Source organism: Scyliorhinus torazame, chromosome 11, assembly GCF_047496885.1.
Source record: "Scyliorhinus torazame isolate Kashiwa2021f chromosome 11, sScyTor2.1, whole genome shotgun sequence".
NCBI lineage: Eukaryota > Metazoa > Chordata > Chondrichthyes > Carcharhiniformes > Scyliorhinidae > Scyliorhinus > Scyliorhinus torazame.
Genome location: NC_092717.1, coordinates 180,887,275 through 180,903,595, shown reverse-complemented (window position 1 = coordinate 180,903,595; position 16,321 = coordinate 180,887,275). Strand labels below are relative to the sequence as shown.

Sequence of the window (16,321 nt, the reverse complement as noted above, 5' to 3'; positions counted from 1 at the left end):
CTCTTTACATTACTCCTTTGCATATTCATCTACAGGCGCAGCAGCTCTTCTTTTCATTTTTCAAAACGTACAGAACCTGGCTCTTTGCATTCTCTTCGGCACCTGCTGGCCACCAGGGTATTCCTTTGACTACAATGCATCCAAACTCCCAGAACACAATTCAAAGTACAAGTAGACATCTGTCAGTCGGACACACCTCCTCATTGCCCCTGCACATTCATCCCAGCAGCAACTTTCAGCTCGTGTCTAATTCAATCCATATCATTGCACTCTTGGCTGCTTCTGTCATCATCCGAATTGAAATCCCTTCAGATGTAGCTCACCCGTTGCTTTGAGGACTTGCTGATGGAGACAAGCGTCTACTGTATTTGGGCAGCAGGCTGACACTAGCAGGACTTCCGTGCTGATCTCCGAGCCACTTGGAGATAGGTGTGCAGCGTAGCCAGTGAAGCAAGTCATTGTGCGTTGTGCCATGATGCAGTGAATTAATTCAACTTCTAGACCCTGCGCTTTTATTGTGAGAGGCAGTCTATTATTCTATTCCTATTACCAGTCAAGCTCACCTCTTCTTTTGGCCAGGTCACAGAGCTCCAAGTTAAGAATGTGCTGCTGCACACAAATTGGAGGGAGATTAAAATTTACAGACAGTTGCAACTATGAAGATTATTGAATTTTAGAAAGCGTCAAAGATGCACAGCCGTGGCATATAAGGAAATTAAATGTGTGCATGATCTGCCCCTATCTCTGAGGTTGAATGAATGTCTTTCAAATAGAAAGTCAGTCACTCAGCTCACTGACATGTGAGGGCATCTCCTGAATAGCCTTCCAGACAAAGTCAGCAAATAGGTGCATTTGCAAGGTTCGCTGAGGCAGAATTGAGTGTTTGTCTGAAATTGCAATGCAAGGAGAAGGGAAAGCTTTGATCTGCAGTTTGCATCATGAAACGTTTCATTGAAAGTAGCACAGACTCTTGCTATGGAGTTCTGTTAATGGCTCAAAGTCTCACATAGCAGCAACATGCAGAGTGAGATGAAGCGTCAAATCGCTAATGGCATGTGGGAAATAACCAGAAAAGAACAACTGCATGCGGACTTTCCTTCGATAACTCAGCTGGTAGAGCGGAGAACTGTAGATCATTCAAACTGGCGTCCTTAGGTCACTGGTTCAATTCTGGCTCGAAGGAAGCTCCCCTTCCCTTTTTCAACAAAAAACATTCCAAGCGCAACTAAACACATGACACCCATTCAAACTTTTCTCTTTACATTACTCCTTTGCATATTCATCTACAGGCGCAGCAGCTCTTCTTTTCATTTTTCAAAACGTCCAGTACCTGGCGCTTTGCATTCTCTTCGGCACCTGCTGGCCACCAGGGTATTCCTTTGACTACAATGCATCCAAACTCCCAGAACACAATTCAAAGTACAAGTAGACATCTGTCAGTCGGATACACCAGCTCACTGCCCCTGCACAGTCATCCCAGCAGCAACTTTCAGCTCGTGTCTAATTCAATCCATATCATTGCACTCTTGGCTGCTTCTGTCATCATCCGAATTGAAATCCCTTCAGATGAAGCTCACCCGTTGCTTTGAGGACTTGCTGATGGAGACAAGCGTCTACTGTATTTGGGCAGCAGGCTGACACTAGCAGGACTTCCCTGCTGATCTCCGAGCCACTTGGAGATAGGTGTGCAGCGTAGCCAGTGAAGCAAGTCATTGTGCGTTGTGCCATGATGCAGTGAATTACATCAACTTCTAGACCCTGCGCTTTTATTGTGAGAGGCAGTCCATTATTCTATTCCTATTACCAGTCAAGCTCACCTCTTCTTTTGGCCAGGTCACAGAGCTCCAAGTTAAGAATGTGCTGCTGCACACAAATTGGAGGGAGATTAAAATTTACAGACAGTTGCAACTATGAAGATTATTGAATTTTAGAAAGCGTCAAAGATGCACAGCCGTGGCATATAAGGAAATTAAATGTGTGCATGATCTGCCCCTATCTCTGAGGTTGAATGAATGTCTTTCAAATAGAAAGTCAGTCACTCATCTCACTGACATGTGAGGGCATCTCCTGAATGGCCTTCCAGACAAAGTCAGCAAATAGGTGCATTTGCAAGGTTCGCTGAGGCAGAATTGAGTGTTTGTCTGAAATTGCAATGCAAGGAGGAGGGAAAGCTTTGATCTGCAGTTTGCATCATGAAACGTTTCATTGAAAGTAGCACAGACTCTTGCTATGGAGTTCTGTTAATGGCTCAAAGTCTCACATAGCAGCAACATGCAGAGTGAGATGAAGCGTCAAATCGCTAATGGCATTTGAGAAATAACCAGAAAAGAACTACTGCATGTGGCCTCTCATTCGATAACTCAGCTGGTAGAGCGGAGGACTGTAGATCATTCAAACTGACATCCTTAGGTCGCTGGTTCAATTCCGGCTCGAAGGAAGCTCCCCTTCCCTTTTTCAACAAACAACATTCCAAGCGCAACTAAACGCATGACACCCATTCAAACTCTTCTCTTTACATTACTCCTTCGCATATTCATCTACAGGTGCAGCAGCCCTTCTTTTCATTTTCAAAACGCCCAGAACCTGGATCTTTGCATTCTCTTCGGCACCTGCTGGCCACCAGGGTATTCCTTTGACTACAATGCATCCAAACTACCAGAACACAATTCAAAGTACAAGTAGACATCTGTCAGTCGGACACACCTCCTCATTGCCCCTGCACAGTCATCCCAGCAGCAACTTTCAGCTCGTGTCTAATTCGATCCACATCATTGCACTCTCGGCTGCTACTGTCATCATCTAAATTGAAATCCCTTCAGATGAAGTTCACCCGTTGCTTTGTGGACTTGCTGATGGAGACAAGCGTCTACTGTATGTGGGCAGCAGGCTGACACTAGCAGGACTTCCCTGCTGATCTCCGAGACACATGGAGATAGGTGTGCAGCGTATCCAGTGAAGCAAGTCATTGTGCGTTGTGCCATGATGCAGTGAATTACTTCACCTTCTAGACCCTGCGCTTTTATTGTGATAGGCAGTCCATTATTCTATTCCTATTACCAGTCAAGCTCACCACTTCTTTTATCCAGGTCATACAACTCCAAGTTAAGAATGTGCTGTTGCACACAAATTGGAATAGTTTAAAATTTACAGACAGTTGCAACTATGAAGATTATTGAATTTTAGCAAGCGTCAAAGATGCCCAGCCGAGGCAATTAAGGAAATTAAATGTGTGCATGATCTGCCCCTATCTCTGAGGTTGAATGAATGTCTTTCAAATAGAAAGCCAGTCACTCAGCTCACTGACATGTGAGGGCATCTCCTGAATGGCCTTCCAGACAAAGTCAGCAAATAGGTGCATTTGCAAGGTTCGCGAAGGCAGAATTGAGTGTTTGTCTGAAATTGCAATGCAAGGAGGAGGGAAAGCTATGATCTGCAGTTTGCATCATGAAACGTTTCATTGCTGGTGTTCTTGCTATGGTGTTCTGTTAATGGCTCAAAGTCTCACATAGCAGCAAAATGCAGAGTGAGATGAAGCGTCAAATCGCTAATGGCATGTGGGAAATAACCAGAAAAGAACAACTGCATGCGGCCTTTCCTTCGATAACTCAGCTGGTAGAGCGGAGAACTGTAGATCATTCAAACCGGCGTCCTTAGGTCACTGGTTCAATTCTGGCTCGAAGGAAGCTCCCCTTCCCTTTTTCAACAAAAAACATTCCAAGCGCAACTAAACACATGACACCCATTCAAACTTTTCTCTTTACATTACTCCTTTGCATATTCATCTACAGGCGCAGCAGCTCTTCTTTTCATTTTTCAAAACGTTCAGTACCTGGCTCTTTGCATTCTCTTCGGCACCTGCTGGCCACCAGGGTATTCCTTTGACTACAATGCATCCAAACTCCCAGAACACAATTCAAAGTACAAGTAGACATCTGTCAGTCGGATACACCAGCTCACTGCCCCTGCACAGTCATCCCAGCAGCAACTTTCAGCTCGTGTCTAATTCAATCCATATCATTGCACTCTTGGCTGCTTCTGTCATCATCCGAATTGAAATCCCTTCAGATGAAGCTCACCCGTTGCTTTGAGGACTTGCTGATGGAGACAAGCGTCTACTGTATTTGGGCAGCAGGCTGACACTAGCAGGACTTCCCTGCTGATCTCCGAGCCACTTGGAGATAGGTGTGCAGCGTAGCCAGTGAAGCAAGTCATTGTGCGTTGTGCCATGATGCAGTGAATTACTTCAACTTCTAGACCCTGCGCTTTTATTGTGAGAGGCAGTCCATTATTCTATTCCTATTACCAGTCAAGCTCACCTCTTCTTTTGGCCAGGTCACAGAGCTCCAAGTTAAGAATGTGCTGCTGCACACAAATTGGAGGGAGATTAAAATTTACAGACAGTTGCAACTATGAAGATTATTGAATTTTAGAAAGCGTCAAAGATGCACAGCCGTGGCATATAAGGAAATTAAATGTGTGCATGATCTGCCCCTATCTCTGAGGTTGAATGAATGTCTTTCAAATAGAAAGTCAGTCACTCATCTCACTGACATGTGAGGGCATCTCCTGAATGGCCTTCCAGACAAAGTCAGCAAATAGGTGCATTTGCAAGGTTCGCTGAGGCAGAATTGAGTGTTTGTCTGAAATTGCAATGCAAGGAGGAGGGAAAGCTTTGATCTGCAGTTTGCATCATGAAACGTTTCATTGAAAGTAGCACAGACTCTTGCTATGGAGTTCTGTTAATGGCTCAAAGTCTCACATAGCAGCAACATGCAGAGTGAGACGAAGCGTCAAATCGCTAATGGCATTTGAGAAATAACCAGAAAAGAACTACTGCATGTGGCCTCTCCTTCGATAGCTCAGCTGGTAGAGCGGAGGACTGTAGATCATTCAAACTGACATCCTTAGGTCGCTGGTTCAATTCCGGCTCGAAGGAAGCTCCCCTTCCCTTTTTCAACAAACAACATTCCAAGCGCAACTAAACGCATGACACCCATTCAAACTCTTCTCTTTACATTACTCCTTCGCATATTCATCTACAGGTGCAGCAGCCCTTCTTTTCATTTTTCAAAACGCCCAGAACCTGGATCTTTGCATTCTCTTCGGCACCTGCTGGCCACCAGGGTATTCCTTTCACTACAATGCATCCAAACTACCAGAACACAATTCAAAGTACAAGTAGACATCTGTCAGTCGGACACACCTCCTCATTGCCCCTGCACAGTCATCCCAGCAGCAACTTTCAGCTCGTGTCTAATTCGATCCACATCATTGCACTCTCGGCTGCTACTGTCATCATCTAAATTGAAATCCCTTCAGATGAAGTTCACCCGTTGCTTTGTGGACTTGCTGATGGAGACAAGCGTCTACTGTATGTGGGCAGCAGGCTGACACTAGCAGGACTTCCCTGCTGATCTCCGAGACACATGGAGATAGGTGTGCAGCGTATCCAGTGAAGCAAGTCATTGTGCGTTGTGCCATGATGCTGTGAATTACTTCACCTTCTAGACCCTGCGCTTTTATTGTGAGAGGCAGTCCATTATTCTATTCCTATTACCAGTCAAGCTCACCACTTCTTTTGGCCAGGTCACACAACTCCAAGTTAAGAATGTGCTGTTGCACACAAATTGGAGGGAGTTTAAAATTTACAGACAGCTGCAACTATGAAGATTATTGAATTTTAGCAAGCGTCAAAGATGCCCAGCCGAGGCAATTAAGGAAATTAAATGTGTGCATGATCTGCCCCTATCTCTGAGGTTGAATGAATGTCTTTCAAATAGAAAGCCAGTCACTCAGCTCACTGACATGTGAGGGCATCTCCTGAATGGCCTTCCAGACAAAGTGAGCAAATAGGTGCATTTGCAAGGTTCACGAAGGCAGAATTGAGTGTTTGTCTGAAATTGCAATGCAAGGAGGAGGGAAAGCTTTGATCTGCAGTTTGCATCATGAAACGTTTAATTGAAAGTAGCACAGACTCCTGCTATGGAGTTCTGTTAATGGCTCAAAGTCTCACATAGCAGCAAAATGCAGAGTGAGATGAAGCGTCAAATCGCTAATGGCATGTGGGAAATAACCAGAAAAGAACAACTGCATGCGGCCTTTTCTTCGATAACTCAGCTGGTAGAGCGGAGAACTGTAGATCATTCAAACTGGCTTCCTTAGGTCACTGGTTCAATTCTGGCTCGAAGGAAGCTCCCCTTCCCTTTTTCAACAAAACACATTCCAAGCGCAACTAAACACATGACACCCATTCAAACTTTTCTCTTTACATTACTCCTTTGCATATTCATCTACAGGCGCAGCAGCTCTTCTTTTCATTTTTCAAAACGTCCAGTACCTGGCTCTTTGCATTCTCTTCGGCACCTGCTGGCCACCAGGGTATTCCTTTGACTACAATGCATCCAAACTCCCAGAACACAATTCAAAGTACAAGTAGACATCTGTCAGTCGGATACACCAGCTCACTGCCCCTGCACAGTCATCCCAGCAGCAACTTTCAGCTCGTGTCTAATTCAATCCATATCATTGCACTCTTGGCTGCTTCTGTCATCATCCGAATTGAAATCCCTTCAGATGAAGCTCACCCGTTGCTTTGAGGACTTGCTGATGGAGACAAGCGTCTACTGTATTTGGGCAGCAGGCTGACACTAGCAGGACTTCCCTGCTGATCTCCGAGCCACTTGGAGATAGGTGTGCAGCGTAGCCAGTGAAGCAAGTCATTGTGCGTTGTGCCATGATGCAGTGAATTACTTCAACTTCTAGACCCTGCGCTTTTATTGTGAGAGGCAGTCCATTATTCTATTCCTATTACCAGTCAAGCTCACCTCTTCTTTTGGCCAGGTCACAGAGCTCCAAGTTAAGAATGTGCTGCTGCACACAAATTGGAGGGAGATTAAAATTTACAGACAGTTGCAACTATGAAGATTATTGAATTTTAGAAAGCGTCAAAGATGCACAGCCGTGGCATATAAGGAAATTAAATGTGTGCATGATCTGCCCCTTTCTCTGAGGTTGAATGAATGTCTTTCAAATAGAAAGTCAGTCACTCATCTCACTGACATGTGAGGGCATCTCCTGAATGGCCTTCCAGACAAAGTCAGCAAATAGGTGCATTTGCAAGGTTCGCTGAGGCAGAATTGAGTGTTTGTCTGAAATTGCAATGCAAGGAGGAGGGAAAGCTTTGATCTGCAGTTTGCATCATGAAACGTTTCATTGAAAGTAGCACAGACTCTTGCTATGGAGTTCTGTTAATGGCTCAAAGTCTCACATAGGAGCAACATGCAGAGTGAGATGAAGCGTCAAATCGCTAATGGCATTTGAGAAATAACCAGAAACGAACTACTGCATGTGGCCTCTCCTTCGATAGCTCAGCTGGTAGAGCGGAGGACTGTAGATCATTCAAACTGACATCCTTAGGTCGCTGGTTCAATTCCGGCTCGAAGGAAGCTCCCCTTCCCTTTTTCAACAAACAACATTCCAAGCGCAACTAAACGCATGACACCCATTCAAACTCTTCTCTTTACATTACTCCTTCGCATATTCATCTACAGGTGCAGCAGCCCTTCTTTTCATTTTTCAAAACGCCCAGAACCTGGATCTTTGCATTCTCTTCGGCACCTGCTGGCCACCAGGGTATTCCTTTGACTACAATGCATCCAAACTACCAGAACACAATTCAAAGTACAAGTAGACATCTGTCAGTCGGACACACCTCCTCATTGCCCCTGCACAGTCATCCCAGCAGCAACTTTCAGCTCGTGTCTAATTCGATCCACATCATTGCACTCTCGGCTGCTACTGTCATCATCTAAATTGAAATCCCTTCAGATGAAGTTCACCCGTTGCTTTGTGGACTTGCTGATGGAGACAAGCGTCTACTGTATGTGGGCAGCAGGCTGACACTAGCAGGACTTCACTGCTGATCTCCGAGACACATGGAGATAGGTGTGCAGCGTATCCAGTGAAGCAAGTCATTGTGCGTTGTGCCATGATGCAGTGAATTACTTCACCTTCTAGACCCTGCGCTTTTATTGTGAGAGGCAGTCCATTATTCTATTCCTATTACCAGTCAAGCTCACCACTTCTTTTGGCCAGGTCATACAACTCCAAGTTAAGAATGTGCTGTTGCACACAAATTGGAATAGTTTAAAATTTACAGACAGTTGCAACTATGAAGATTATTGAATTTTAGCAAGCGTCAAAGATGCCCAGCCGAGGCAATTAAGGAAATTAAATGTGTGCATGATCTGCCCCTATCTCTGAGGTTGAATGAATGTCTTTCAAATAGAAAGCCAGTCACTCAGCTCACTGACATGTGAGGGCATCTCCTGAATGGCCTTCCAGACAAAGTCAGCAAATAGGTGCATTTGCAAGGTTCGCTGAGGCAGAATTGAGTGTTTGTCTGAAATTGCAATGCAAGGAGGAGGGAAAGCTATGATCTGCAGTTTGCATCATGAAACGTTTCATTGAAAGTAGCACAGACTCTTGCTATGGTGTTCTGTTAATGGCTCAAAGTCTCACATAGCAGCAAAATGCAGAGTGAGATGAAGCGTCAAATCGCTAATGGCATGTGGGAAATAACCAGAAAAGAACAACTGCATGCGGCCTTTTCTTCGATAACTCAGCTGGTAGAGCGGAGAACTGTAGATCATTCAAACTGGCTTCCTTAGGTCACTGGTTCAATTCTGGCTCGAAGGAAGCTCCCCTTCCCTTTTTCAACAAAACACATTCCAAGCGCAACTAAACACATGACACCCATTCAAACTTTTCTCTTTACATTACTCCTTTGCATATTCATCTACAGGCGCAGCAGCTCTTCTTTTCATTTTTCAAAACGTCCAGTACCTGGCTCTTTGCATTCTCTTCGGCACCTGCTGGCCACCAGGGTATTCCTTTGACTACAATGCATCCAAACTCCCAGAACACAATTCAAAGTACAAGTAGACATCTGTCAGTCGGATACACCAGCTCACTGCCCCTGCACAGTCATCCCAGCAGCAACTTTCAGCTCGTGTCTAATTCAATCCATATCATTGCACTCTTGGCTGCTTCTGTCATCATCCGAATTGAAATCCCTTCAGATGAAGCTCACCCGTTGCTTTGAGGACTTGCTGATGGAGACAAGCGTCTACTGTATTTGGGCAGCAGGCTGACACTAGCAGGACTTCCCTGCTGATCTCCGAGCCACTTGGAGATAGGTGTGCAGCGTAGCCAGTGAAGCAAGTCATTGTGCGTTGTGCCATGATGCAGTGAATTACTTCAACTTCTAGACCCTGCGCTTTTATTGTGAGAGGCAGTCCATTATTCTATTCCTATTACCAGTCAAGCTCACCTCTTCTTTTGGCCAGGTCACAGAGCTCCAAGTTAAGAATGTGCTGCTGCACACAAATTGGAGGGAGATTAAAATTTACAGACAGTTGCAACTATGAAGATTATTGAATTTTAGAAAGCGTCAAAGATGCACAGCCGTGGCATATAAGGAAATTAAATGTGTGCATGATCTGCCCCTTTCTCTGAGGTTGAATGAATGTCTTTCAAATAGAAAGTCAGTCACTCATCTCACTGACATGTGAGGGCATCTCCTGAATGGCCTTCCAGACAAAGTCAGCAAATAGGTGCATTTGCAAGGTTCGCTGAGGCAGAATTGAGTGTTTGTCTGAAATTGCAATGCAAGGAGGAGGGAAAGCTTTGATCTGCAGTTTGCATCATGAAACGTTGAATTGAAAGTAGCACAGACTCTTGCTATGGAGTTCTGTTAATGGCTCAAAGTCTCACATAGCAGCAACATGCAGAGTGAGATGAAGCGTCAAATCGCTAATGGCATTTGAGAAATAACCAGAAAAGAACTACTGCATGTGGCCTCTCCTTCGATAGCTCAGCTGGTAGAGCGGAGGACTGTAGATCATTCAAACTGACATCCTTAGATCGCTGGTTCAATTCCGGCTCGAAGGAAGCTCCCCTTCCCTTTTTCAACAAACAACATTCCAAGCGCAACTAAACGCATGACACCCATTCAAACTCTTCTCTTGACATTACTCCTTCGCATATTCATCTACAGGTGCAGCAGCCCTTCTTTTCATTTTTCAAAACGCCCAGAACCTGGATCTTTGCATTCTCTTCGGCACCTGCTGGCCACCAGGGTATTCCTTTGACTACAATGCATCCAAACTACCAGAACACAATTCAAAGTACAAGTAGACATCTGTCAGTCGGACACACCTCCTCATTGCCCCTGCACAGTCATCCCAGCAGCAACTTTCAGCTCGTGTCTAATTCGATCCACATCATTGCACTCTCGGCTGCTACTGTCATCATCTAAATTGAAATCCCTTCAGATGAAGTTCACCCGTTGCTTTGTGGACTTGCTGATGGAGACAAGCGTCTACTGTATGTGGGCAGCAGGCTGACACTAGCAGGACTTCACTGCTGATCTCCGAGACACATGGAGATAGGTGTGCAGCGTATCCAGTGAAGCAAGTCATTGTGCGTTGTGCCATGATGCAGTGAATTACTTCACCTTCTAGACCCTGCGCTTTTATTGTGAGAGGCAGTCCATTATTCTATTCCTATTACCAGTCAAGCTCACCACTTCTTTTGGCCAGGTCATACAACTCCAAGTTAAGAATGTGCTGTTGCACACAAATTGGAATAGTTTAAAATTTACAGACAGTTGCAACTATGAAGATTATTGAATTTTAGCAAGCGTCAAAGATGCCCAGCCGAGGCAATTAAGGAAAATAAATGTGTGCATGATCTGCCCCTATCTCTGAGGTTGAATGAATGTCTTTCAAATAGAAAGCCAGTCACTCAGCTCACTGACATGTGAGGGCATCTCCTGAATGGCCTTCCAGACAAAGTGAGCAAATAGGTGCATTTGCAAGGTTCACGAAGGCAGAATTGAGTGTTTGTCTGAAATTGCAATGCAAGGAGGAGGGAAAGCTTTGATCTGCAGTTTGCATCATGAAACGTTGAATTGAAAGTAGCACAGACTCCTGCTATGGAGTTCTGTTAATGGCTCAAAGTCTCACATAGCAGCAAAATGCAGAGTGAGATGAAGCGTCAAATCGCTAATGGCATGTGGGAAATAACCAGAAAAGAACAACTGCATGCGGCCTTTTCTTCGATAACTCAGCTGGTAGAGCGGAGAACTGCAGATCATTCAAACTGGCTTCCTTAGGTCACTGGTTCAATTCTGGCTCGAAGGAAGCTCCCCTTCCCTTTTTCAACAAAAAACATTCCAAGTGCAACTAAACACATGACACCCATTCAAACTTTTCTCTTTACATTACTCCTTTGCATATTCATCTACAGGCGCAGCAGCTCTTCTTTTCATTTTTCAAAACGTCCAGTACCTGGCTCTTTGCATTCTCTTCGGCACCTGCTGGCCACCAGGGTATTCCTTTGACTACAATGCATCCAAACTCCCAGAACACAATTCAAAGTACAAGTAGACATCTGTCAGTCGGATACACCAGCTCACTGCCCCTGCACAGTCATCCCAGCAGCAACTTTCAGCTCGTGTCTAATTCAATCCATATCATTGCACTCTTGGCTGCTTCTGTCATCATCCGAATTGAAATCCCTTCAGATGAAGCTCACCCGTTGCTTTGAGGACTTGCTGATGGAGACAAGCGTCTACTGTATTTGGGCAGCAGGCTGACACTAGCAGGACTTCCCTGCTGATCTCCGAGACACTTGGAGATAGGTGTGCAGCGTAGCCAGTGAAGCAAGTCATTGTGCGTTGTGCCATGATGCAGTGAATTACTTCAACTTCTTGTAGAGGGTTCCATCTCTGCTACTCCACTACTGGGCCGATATCTGGGGTTTGAGTATCTGTGTGTGTCTCTCTCCAGCTGGCACTGAAACTTCAGAGGCCAGGGGATGCCGCACTGGGACACCTCCACGGAAGAGAGCACTGAATCAAGCCTGCCGTTTATCCCTAACCGGAAGCCTGAGGCTTATATCACACAGATATCCAGACCCCTACCAATGCCCAGGTGATTCTCTCTCTTGCCGGTGGTGCAACACCCACCCGGTTCCTACTTCGCTGGAGTAGCTTTCCCAAGAGAGAGAATAGGACACTGCTGTTTATTACCTAACCAGCAGCCTGTCCTGAGTGAATCGCTCAAGATGACCCTAGATTCTTGAACCCGGAATTAAGGTGAGGAATATCTTAACAATGACTTGGTCAGAGATCGCTGGTGAGAGATTGAAGAATTTAAACGACTCCAATTATCAGCAAATCAAGGTTTATTGCAAAACCCAGGTCAAAATCATCAAACAGAAGAAATTATAATAAAATCTTAAACTCTAACACAAACTAAGTCTATTCAGAAAGTACTATAACGGACACAACGAAAAATCTTATTGTTACACAGTTTTAGCAATGACACAGAACACAAATCAAGTCCCCTTCCCCAAAGCCTCAACCACTATCAAGGTCAAGGGAGTTTCGCAAGCTGCTGCAGGGTACTTACGGTCACAGGCTGCGAGAGGTCAAGTCAAAGGTGGAGAGGTCAAGCCAAGAGACCCTCAATCGAAACACAGCCCCTTTTATATCCGTTTTACCTGGCCCTTTCCTGTGTTCGGCCAGCCCCTTTTGCATTGAATTGGTAAGGTTTAAAGTTCCCGCTGGTCCCGCCCCCTTTGAGCCGGTCAGAGCTGTCGACTTCCGGGTTTTCCTCCCCCTTTGCGTTGTATCGGTCCAAGTTTAAAGTTCCCGCTGGTCCCGCCCCCTTTGAGCCGGTCAGAGCTGTTCGCTTCCGGGTTTTCCTCGCAGGTCCGCTCCTTCCAGCCAGGCAGACCTGCCGCGATTTGAATTTGGCGCCGACTCCGCCCCCTCCACCCAGTGAGTTCCTGCCGGTGGCTTCTGTCAAGATTGGAGTACCTCCCCCAGGTCCGCCTCCAACTTGGTTTTTTCTACCGTTTATCTTCAAGGGGCTTTTCCAGCGCAATATACTGAGCCCAGACAGTCTGCTTTTTGGGATAACAAGGTTAAGCTCTCTTGTGAAGATTTTCAAAGTCTTCCAGCTGCTCCGGAGATGGCTGCTATTCTCACCTTGCTATGTTGATGGGGTGTTAATTGGATTCTGCTCTGGTGGAGGCCAAGTAATTTACATCTGCATGGGGCTATGACCATCCCATTGTCCTGCTTGCAGGCAGGCCCCCTGTGTATTCCCGTGCCCCTTTGTCTGTGTGTTAATCTTATCTCGTTGTCTGGCTCCTTCTTCCTTGTAGCTCCTAGGGGGGGGTTTGTAAATACCTATGCCCCTACTCAGCTCAGCGGATCAAGCCTGCTGGGAAATCTGGTTACGTTCTCTTGGCTGAAAAGTCAGTTTACAGTCTCTGGGTTTTATCCTTGGGCAGTCCAAAAAGGCCGAATTGCCCGAAAACCTTACATTCTAGACCCTGCGCTTTTATTGTGAGAGGCAGTCCATTATTCTATTCCTATTACCAGTCAAGCTCACCTCTTCTTTTGGCCAGGTCACAGAGCTCCAAGTTAAGAATGTGCTGCTGCACACAAATTGGAGGGAGATTAAAATTTACAGACAGTTGCAACTATGAAGATTATTGAATTTTAGAAAGCGTCAAAGATGCAGAGCCGTGGCATATAAGGAAATTAAATGTGTGCATGATCTGCCCCTATCTCTGAGGTTGAATGAATGTCTTTCAAATAGAAAGTCAGTCACTCATCTCACTGACATGTGAGGGCATCTCCTGAATGGCCTTCCAGACAAAGTCAGCAAATAGGTGCATTTGCAAGGTTCGCTGAGGCAGAATTGAGTGTTTGTCTGAAATTGCAATGCAAGGAGGAGGGAAAGCTTTGATCTGCAGTTTGCATCATGAAACGTTTCATTGAAAGTAGCACAGACTCTTGCTATGGAGTTCTGTTAATGGCTCAAAGTCTCACATAGCAGCAACATGCAGAGTGAGATGAAGCGTCAAATCGCTAATGGCATTTGAGAAATAACCAGAAAAGAACTACTGCATGTGGCCTCTCCTTCGATAGCTCAGCTGGTAGAGCGGAGGACTGTAGATCATTCAAACTGACATCCTTAGGTCGCTGGTTCAATTCCGGCTCGAAGGAAGCTCCCCTTCCCTTTTTTCAACAAACAACATTCCATGCGCAACTAAACGCATGACACGCATTCAAACTCTTCTCTTTACATTACTCCTTCGCATATTCATCTACAGGTGCAGCAGCCCTTCTTTTCATTTTTCAAAACGCCCAGAACCTGGCTCTTTGCATTCTCTTCGGCACCTGCTGGCCACCAGGGTATTCCTTTCACTACAATGCATCCAAACTCCCAGAACAAAATTCAAAGTACAAGTAGACATCTGTCAGTCGGACACACCTCCTCATTGCCCCTGCACAGTCATCCCAGCAGCAACTTTCAGCTCGTGTCTAATTCAATCCACATCATTGCACTCTCGGCTGCTACTGTCATCATCTAAATTGAAATCCCTTCAGATGAAGCTCACCCGTTGCTTTGAGGACTTGCTGATGGAGACAAGCGTCTACTGTATGTGGGCAGCAGGCTGACACTAGCAGGACTTCCCTGCTGATCTCCGAGACACTTGGAGATAGGTGTGCAGCGTATCCAGTGAAGCAAGTCATTGTGCGTTGTGCCATGATGCATTGAATTACTTCACCTTCTAGACCCTGCGCTTTTATTGTGAGAGGCAGTCCATAATTCTATTCCTATTACCAGTCAAGCTCACCACTTCTTTTGGCCAGGTCACACAGCTCCAAGTTAAGAATGTGCTGTTGCACACAAATTGGAGAGAGATTAAAATTTACAGACAGTTGCAACTATGAAGATTATTGAATTTTAGCAAGCGTCAAAGATGCCCAGCCGAGGCAATTAAGGAAATTAAATGTGTGCATGATCTGCCCCTATCTCTGAGGTTGAATGAATGTCTTTCAAATAGAAAGTCAGTCACTCAGCTCACTGACATCTAAGGGGATCTCCTGAATGGCCTTCCAGACAAAGTCAGCAAATAGGTGCATTTGCAAGGTTCGCTAAGGCAGAATTGAGTGTTTGCCTGAAATTGCAATGCAAGGAGGAGGGAAAGCTTTGATCTGCAGTTTGCATCATGAAACGTTTAATTGAAAGTAGCACAGACTCCTGCTATGGAGTTCTGTTAATGGCTCAAAGTCTCACAAAGCAGCAACATGCAGAGTGAGATGAAGCGTCAAATCGCTAATGGCATGTGGGAAATAACCAGAAAAGAACAACTGCATGTGGCCTCTCCTTTGATAGCTCAGCTGGTAGAGTGGAGGACTGTAGATCATTCTAACTGACATGCTTAGATCACTGGTTCAATTCCGGCTCGAAGGAACCTCCCCTTCCCTTTTTCAACAAACAACATTCCATGCGCAACTAAACGCATGACACGCATTCAAACTCTTCTCTTTACATTACTCCTTCGCATATTCATCTACAGGTGCAGCAGCCCTTCTTTTCATTTTTCAAAACGCCCAGAACCTGGCTCTTTGCATTCTCTTCGGCACCTGCTGGCCACCAGGGTATTCCTTTGACTACAATGCATCCAAACTCCCAGAACACAATTCAAAGTACAAGTAGACTTCTGTCAGTCGGACACACCTCCTCATTGCCCCTGCACAGTCATCCCAGCAGCAACTTTCAGCTCGTGTCTAATTAAATCCACGTCATTGCACTCTTGGCTGCTACTGTCATCATCCAAATTGAAAACCCTTCAGATGAAGCTCACCCGTTGCTTTGAGGACTTGCTGATGGAGACAAGCGCCTACTGTATTTGGGCAGCAGGCTGACACTAGCAGGACCTCCCTGCTGATCTCCGAGCCACTTGGAGATAGGTGTGCAGCGTATCCAGTGAAGCAAATCATTGTGCGTTGTGCCATGATGCAGTGAATTATTTCACCTTCTAGACCCTGCGCTTTTATTGTGAGAGGCAGTCCATTAATCTATTCCTATTCCCAGTCAAGCTCACCTCATCTTTTGGCGAGGTCACACAGCTCCAAGTTTATAATGTGCTGTTGCACACAAATTGGAGGGAGATTAAAATTTACAGACACTTGCAACTATGAAGATTATTGAATTTTAGCAAGCGTCAAAGATGCCCAGCCGAGGCAATTAAGGAAATTAAATGTGTGCATGATCTGTTCCTATCTCTAAGGTTGAATGAATGTCTTTCAAATAGAAAGCCAGTCACTCAGCTCACTGACATGTGAGGGCATCTCCTGAATGGCCTTCCAGACAAAGTCAGCAAATAGGTGCATTTGCAAGGTTCGCTAAGGCAGAATTGAGTGTTTGTCTGAAATTGCAATGCAAGGAGG

The 16,321-nt window shown here is 45.4% G+C and overlaps 5 non-coding genes across 5 annotated transcripts; all 5 read left to right on the top strand.

The window, feature by feature from the left end:
• Positions 1 to 2,349: 2,349 nt before the first annotated feature.
• trnay-gua (transfer RNA tyrosine (anticodon GUA)) lies at positions 2,350 to 2,437 on the top strand. The gene is given in 2 exon segments: positions 2,350 to 2,386; positions 2,402 to 2,437. It is a non-coding gene; the product is annotated as a tRNA-Tyr (tRNA).
• Positions 2,438 to 4,848: 2,411 nt separating this feature from the next.
• Positions 4,849 to 4,936, top strand: trnay-gua (transfer RNA tyrosine (anticodon GUA)). Its single transcript is given in 2 exon segments — positions 4,849 to 4,885; positions 4,901 to 4,936. It is a non-coding gene; the product is annotated as a tRNA-Tyr (tRNA).
• A 2,420-nt stretch (positions 4,937 to 7,356) lies between these two features.
• trnay-gua (transfer RNA tyrosine (anticodon GUA)) lies at positions 7,357 to 7,444 on the top strand. Its single transcript is given in 2 exon segments — positions 7,357 to 7,393; positions 7,409 to 7,444. It is a non-coding gene; the product is annotated as a tRNA-Tyr (tRNA).
• A 2,419-nt stretch (positions 7,445 to 9,863) lies between these two features.
• On the top strand, positions 9,864 to 9,951 carry trnay-gua (transfer RNA tyrosine (anticodon GUA)). Its single transcript is given in 2 exon segments — positions 9,864 to 9,900; positions 9,916 to 9,951. It is a non-coding gene; the product is annotated as a tRNA-Tyr (tRNA).
• A 4,047-nt stretch (positions 9,952 to 13,998) lies between these two features.
• Positions 13,999 to 14,086, top strand: trnay-gua (transfer RNA tyrosine (anticodon GUA)). Its single transcript is given in 2 exon segments — positions 13,999 to 14,035; positions 14,051 to 14,086. It is a non-coding gene; the product is annotated as a tRNA-Tyr (tRNA).
• The last annotated feature ends 2,235 nt before the right edge of the window (positions 14,087 to 16,321 follow it).